This window comes from Carassius auratus, chromosome 36 (genome assembly GCF_003368295.1).
Source record: "Carassius auratus strain Wakin chromosome 36, ASM336829v1, whole genome shotgun sequence".
NCBI classification, from domain to species: Eukaryota; Metazoa; Chordata; class Actinopteri; order Cypriniformes; family Cyprinidae; genus Carassius; species Carassius auratus.
In genome coordinates, this window is record NC_039278.1 from 16,762,191 (window position 1) to 16,769,623 (window position 7,433).

Consider the following 7,433-nt stretch of genomic DNA (forward strand, 5'->3'; position numbering starts at 1 on the left):
AGTTTATTATTGTGGGGTAGTGTGTAAGTGCTACACACACACACACCCAGAGTTTGTGATCAGAATGATTTATTTATTCACAGAATGAAATGATATTTTAAAGAATATTAAAATAGAAACCATTATTTTATATATTTTATTTTAAAAGGTTTGAATTATTACTGATTTTTGACTGTAGCATCACTACCAATAGCCGCGGGTCGACAGCAGGTGGCGCTGTTGATCTATAATCCCCTGCAGAGACACTGAAATACAACCTTTTCTGTTTCAAACAGTTCATTGAACAATAATAAATGAAGTACCCGAAGCTGACAATGAAGTAAATGTATAATAATTAGCACAGATGATTGATTTAGCGCTGTAAACGCGCGTGTGAGGGGCGGAGACGCGCCGCGGAGCGTCAGACGCACGTGAGGACCAAACACAGCAGAACGGTAGGAAGCTTCAATCCTCTTATTATTTATTTTTTACTATAGCGATTTATTTTTAGATACGTGATCTGACTCTTTCATAGAGTTGTTTTATAAACGCAGTAACTTTGAAAGCTCTGAAAGCTCCTGTCAGTGTTTGAAAACTAATTATGATTTAATAACGAGTTGAATGAATTTGGTAAGAACGGTATTCTGTTTTTTTACATAGAGGTTATTAATATAGGCTGAAATATATTATTTTTTATAGTTTAAAGGTAATCTTATGGTGCATTGCTCGTTAAAAGTTAGGCTGTTGATATAATATAGAGGAAGATAATTCTAAATTATTTTTACTATGTAAAAATGCATTTATTTTTTACATTCGTTGGTCAAAGTTTTCAGATCGGCACTTCGGAGCCTGTTCGCGACTCGGTTGATTCAGATCGGCACTTCGGAGCATGTTCGCGACTCCGTTGAGTCAGATCGGCACTTCGGAGCATGTTCGCGACTCGGTTGATTCAGATCGGCACTTCGGAGCCTGTTCGCGACTCGGTTGATTCAGATCGGCACTTCGGAGCATGTTCGCGACTCGGTTGATTCAGATCGGCACTTCGGAGCCTGTTCGCGACTCGGTTGATTCAGATCGGCACTTCGGAGCTTGTTCGCGACTCGGTTGATTCAGATCGGCACTTCAGAGCCTGTTCGCGACTCGGTTGATTCAGATCGGCACTTCGGAGCATGTTCGCGACTCGGTTGATTCAGATCGGCACTTCGGAGCCTGTTCGCGACTCGGTTGATTCAGATCGGCACTTCGGAGCATGTTCGCGACTCGGTTGATTCAGATCGGCACTTCGGAGCCTGTTCGCGACTCGGTTGATTCAGATCGGCACTTCGGAGCTTGTTCGCGACTCGGTTGATTCAGATCGGCACTTCGGAGCCTGTTCGCGACTCGGTTGATTCAGATCGGCACTTCGGAGCCTGTTCGCGACTCGGTTGATTCAGATCGGCACTTCGGAGTCTGTTTTTGTCAAACAGTTAACTGGTGATAAATTAATATTTGGACCTGAGTCTTTTTTTTAACCTGTCGATTTGATTTTTAAATGATTTCAATGACTTTTGGAAGTAAAGCCTTCTTGTACCTCATGCTTGTGTTTTATGAATTGTGAATGGAATTATCAACTGAGAAATAAAGTTGAACAGAAATGATCATGAACTCTTAAAGATGATGATGAAAAGAAAAGGTAATATTGCATATAAAATTATATCTAAGTATGAACTAACTTGCGCAATACAGTAAATATTCTTACTCTACCCTAAATCAGTGAAAAAATGTTTGGCTCAGTTTACAGAAAAGTGTATGTCAAACATCCTTTCATTATGATGCAACATAGTTTCCTCCTCAGATGAGTATTTAACATCTTTATTATTGTGGGGATTAGAGTGTAAGTGCTTCACACACACACAAACACACACACACAACGGTCAGAGTTTGGGATCAGAATGTTTTTTTTTTCTTCTTACAGGAGTTTACTCATCAAAACTGCATTTAATTGATCAAAAATACAGGAAAAATTTAACTATTATTATGAAGTAAAACAACATTATTTTTATTTTAATATACATTAAAATCTATTTTATTTCTGTGATTTTCAGGAGCATTAGTCCAGTCTTCAGTGTCACATGATCTTTAGAAATCAGAATAATATGATGATTTATTATCAGAGTTGTGCTGCTGAAACTATGATAGCCTACTTCTTTCAGAATTCTTTGATGAATGAAAAGTTAAAAAGAAGATCATTTATTTAAAATAGAAGACTTTTCTAACAATAAACACTAGAGTTCAAAAGTTTGTGGTCAGTAAAATTTATTATTTTTATCTGAAAAAATAGGATGTATTGTTGATTGTTTTGATTCAGATCGGGAATTCGGAGCATGTTCGCGACTCTGTTGATTCAGATTTATCAACTGAGAAATAAAGTTGAACAGAAATGATCATGAACTCTTAAAGATGATGATAAAAAGAAAAGGTAATATTGCATATAAAATTACATCCTCCTATATAAATTATATTCTTCCTCAGATGAGTATTTAACAAGTTTATTATTGTGGGGTAGTGTGTAAGTGCTACACACACACACACCCAGAGTTTGTGATCAGAATGATTTATTTATTCACAGAATGAAATGATATTTTAAAGAATATTAAAATAGAAACCATTATTTTATATATTTTATTTTAAAAGGTTTGAATTATTACTGATTTTTGACTGTAGCATCACTACCAATAGCCGCGGGTCGACAGCAGGTGGCGCTGTTGATCTATAATCCCCTGCAGAGACACTGAAATACAACCTTTTCTGTTTCAAACAGTTCATTGAACAATAATAAATGAAGTACCCGAAGCTGACAATGAAGTAAATGTATAATAATTAGCACAGATGATTGATTTAGCGCTGTAAACGCGCGTGTGAGGGGCGGAGACGCGCCGCGGAGCGTCAGACGCACGTGAGGACCAAACACAGCAGAACGGTAGGAAGCTTCAATCCTCTTATTATTTATTTTTTACTATAGCGATTTATTTTTAGATACGTGATCTGACTCTTTCATAGAGTTGTTTTATAAACGCAGTAACTTTGAAAGCTCTGAAAGCTCCTGTCAGTGTTTGAAAACTAATTATGATTTAATAACGAGTTGAATGAATTTGGTAAGAACGGTATTCTGTTTTTTTACATAGAGGTTATTAATATAGGCTGAAATATATTATTTTTTATAGTGTAAAGGTAATCTTATGGTGCATTGCTCGTTAAAAGTTAGGCTGTTAATATAATATAGAGGAAGATAATTCTAAATTATTTTTACTATGTAAAAATGCATTTATTTTTTACATTCGTTGGTCAAAGTTTTCAGATCGGCACTTCGGAGTCTGTTCGCGACTCGGTTGATTCAGATCGGCACTTCGGAGCCTGTTCTCGACTCGGTTGATTCAGATCGGCACTTCGGAGCCTGTTCGCGACTCCGTTGAGTCAGATTGGCACTTCGGAGCATGTTCGCGACTCGGTTGATTCAGATCGGCACTTCGGAGCCTGTTCGCGACTCCGTTGATTCAGATCGGCACTTCGGAGCATGTTCGCGACTCGGTTGATTCAGATCGGCACTTCGGAGCCTGTTCGCGACTCCGTTGATTCAGATCGGCACTTCGGAGCATGTTCGCGACTCCGTTGATTCAGATCGGTTCTTCGGAGCCTGTTCGCGACTCGGTTGATTCAGATCGGCCCTTCGGAGCCTGTTCGCGACTCGGTTGATTCAGATCGGCACTTCGGAGCATGAAGTGTTTGTGAAACAGTTAATTTGTGATAAATGAATATTTGACCTGAGGCTTTTTTTTTAACCTGTCGATGTGATTTTTAAATGATTTCAATGACTTTTAGATGTCAATACTTCTTGTACCTCAGTTGCATGTGTTGTGTTTTATGAATTGTGGATGGATTCATCAAATGAGAAATAAAGTTGAACATAAATTATCATGAACTCTGTTGATGATGAAAAGAAAAGGTAATATTGCATATAAAATTATATCTAAGTATGAACTAACTTGCGCAATAAATTTAATATTCTTACTCTACCCTAAATCAGTTAAAAAATGTTTGGCTCAGTTTACAGAAAAGTGTACGTCACACATCCTTTCATTATGATGCAACATTGTTTCCTCCTCAGATGAGTATTTAACATCTTTATTATTGTGGGGATTAGTGTGTAAGTGCTTAACACACACACACACACACACACACACACACACACACACACACACCGGTCAGAGTTTGGGATCAGAATGTTTTTTTTTTCTTCTTACAGGAGTTTCCTCATCAAAACTGCATTTATTTGATCAAAAATACAGAAAAAATTTGAAATATTATTATGAAGTAAAACAACATTATTTTTATTTTAATATACATTAAAATCTATTTTATTTCTGTGATTTTCAGCAGCATTACTTCAGTCTTCAGTGTCACATGTTCTTTAGAAATCAGAATAATATGATGATTTATTATCAGAGATGTGCTGCTGAAACTGTAATACTTCTTTCAGGATTCTTTGATGAATGAAAAGTTAAAAAGAAGATCATTTATTTAAAATAGAAGACTTTTCTAACAATAAACACTAGAGTTCAAAAGTTTGTGGTCAGTAAAATTTATTATTTTTATCTGAAAAAATAGGATGTATTGTTGATTGTTTTGATTCAGATCGGGAATTCGGAGCATGTTCGCGACTCTGTTGATTCAGATTTATCAACTGAGAAATAAAGTTGAACAGAAATGATCATGAACTCTTAAAGATGATGATGAAAAGAAAAGGTAATATTGCATATAAAATTACATCCTCCTATATAAATTATATTCTTCCTCAGATGAGTATTTAACATGTTTATTATTGTGGGGCGTTAGTGTGTAAGTGTTACACACACACAAACACACACACACACACACACACAGAGTTTGTGATCAGAATGATTTATTTATTCACAGAATGAAATGATATTTTAAAGAATATTAAAATAGAAACCATTATTTTATATATTTTATTTTAAAAGGTTTGAATTATTACTGATTTTTGACTGTAGCATCACTACCAATAGCCGCGGGTCGACAGCAGGTGGCGCTGTTGATCTATAATCCCCTGCAGAGACACTGAAATACAACCTTTTCTGTTTCAAGCCGTTAATTGAACAATAATAAATGAAGTACCCGAAGCTGACAATGAAGTAAATGTATAATAATTAGCACAGATGATTGATTTAGCGCTGTAAACGCGCGTGTGAGGGGCGGAGACGCGCCGCGGAGCGTCAGACCCACGTGAGGACCAAACACAGCAGAACGGTAGGAAGCTTCAATCCTCTTATTATTTATTTTTTACTATAGCGATTTATTTTTAGATACGTGATCTGACTCTTTCATAGAGTTGTTTTATAAACGCAGTAACTTTGAAAGCTCTGAAAGTTCCTGTCAGTGTTTGAAAACTAATTATGATTTAATAACGAGTTGAATGAATTTGGTAAGAACGGTATTCTGTTTTTTTACATAGAGGTTATTAATATAGGCTGAAATATATTATTTTTTATAGTGTAAAGGTAATCTTATGGTGCATTTCTCGTTCAAAGTTAGGCTGTTGATATAATATAGAGGAAGATAATTCTAAATTATTTTTACTATGTTAAAATGCATTTATTTTTTACATTCGTTGGTCAAAGTTTTCAGATCGGCACTTCGGAGTCTGTTCGCGACTCGGTTGATTCAGATCGGCACTTCGGAGAATGTTCGCGACTCCATTGATTCAGATCGGTACTTCGGAGCCTTTTCGCGACTCGGTTGATTCAGATCGGCACTTCGGAGCCTGTTCGCGACTCGGTTGATTCAGATCACCACTTCGGAGAATGTTCGCGACTCCATTGATTCAGATCGGTACTTCGGAGCCTTTTCGCGACTCGGTTGATTCAGATCGGCACTTCGGAGCCTGTTCGCGACTCCGTTGATTCAGATCGGCACTTCAGAGCCTGTTCGCGACTCGGTTGATTCAGATCGGCACTTCGGAGCATGTTCGCGACTCGGTTGATTCAGATCAGGACGTCGGAGTCTGTTTTTGTCAAACAGTTAATTGGTGATAAATGAATATTTGGACCTGAGTCTTTTTTTTTAACCTGTCGATTTGATTTTAAATTATTTCAATGACTTTTGGACGTAAAGCCTTCTTGTACCTCATGCTTGTGTTGTGTTTTATGAATTGTGAATGGAATTATCAACTGAGAAATAAAGTTGAACAGAAATGATCATGAACTCTTAAAGATGATGATGAAAAGAAAAGGTAATATTGCATATAAAATTATATCTAAGTATGAACTAACTTGCGCAATACAGTAAATATTCTTACTCTACCCTAAATCAGTGAAAAAATGTTATCATAAAGTAAAACAACATTTTTCTGTTTTAATATACATTAAAATCTATTTTATTTCTTTGATTTTCAGCATCATTCCTCCAGTCTTCAGTGTCACATGATTTTCAGAAATCATTCTAATATGATGATATATTATCAGAGTTGTGCTCAGTAGTGTAGCCAGAAAAGAGACTGGGTGTGCATATGAAAATCTGGGTGTGCCCCATTTATTGTCAGATTATTGTGCAGACTTGACCGGCTGTCCATCAAGCAGAGGTTTTTTGCTAAAAAATATTTTTTATTTTCATTCAGTTAATGCTTAATTTGTTTGTGTTATTTTGTTTATGTAGCTTTTATTTAATTTATTTTTACAGTTTAGCTAATATAATAACCCGGTTACAGAGGCCAAAAAAAAGAAGTATTTTATAATTTATATAATTTCTTTTATTTTTTTTATATGCCTTTTTTTCTCATTTTATCAGCTGTATCACACACATTGCATGGCTCTTAAGGATTTATTCGGATCATTAACCTACAGTATATTTAGTGAATATAGTGATGCTTATAGTGATGCCTTGTCTTGTGTGTTTTTGCTGATGTTCACTAACACTCGTCTTCTGTTTGCTCAATTTCACTCTCTGCAGGTGCTGGAGATGCTGGATAATATAACAGAAGGGTTTGGCAGAGCAGACGTCCCACTACACCTGCTGATGCTTTCACAGCCCTTCTCCAACATCTACTGTTATAAGACACATAGAGAAATCTGATATTATTACTCTGTTTTCATCTTTCCTGTAGTGTTCAGTTTGGCTAAGAGACAGTTAGCAAGCTGCCTAGAAATCATTCAGTTAAGTTTATTTTATTTTGTTTATTTGTCTATTTTTCCTACATAAAAAGTTGTAAATTATATTTTGTTCTAAATTTAATTTTTTTAGTTGTTTACATCTGCTATAATTTGACAAATTTAACATTTAGATTTTTTAATATTATTTGATGTAAAATTGGATTAAGAATGCAAAATAATAAAATTTATGTCTGAGAACTCGCTAAATTAATATTCAATTTAATTAAATTTTTTATTTAAACCAAGCATTAA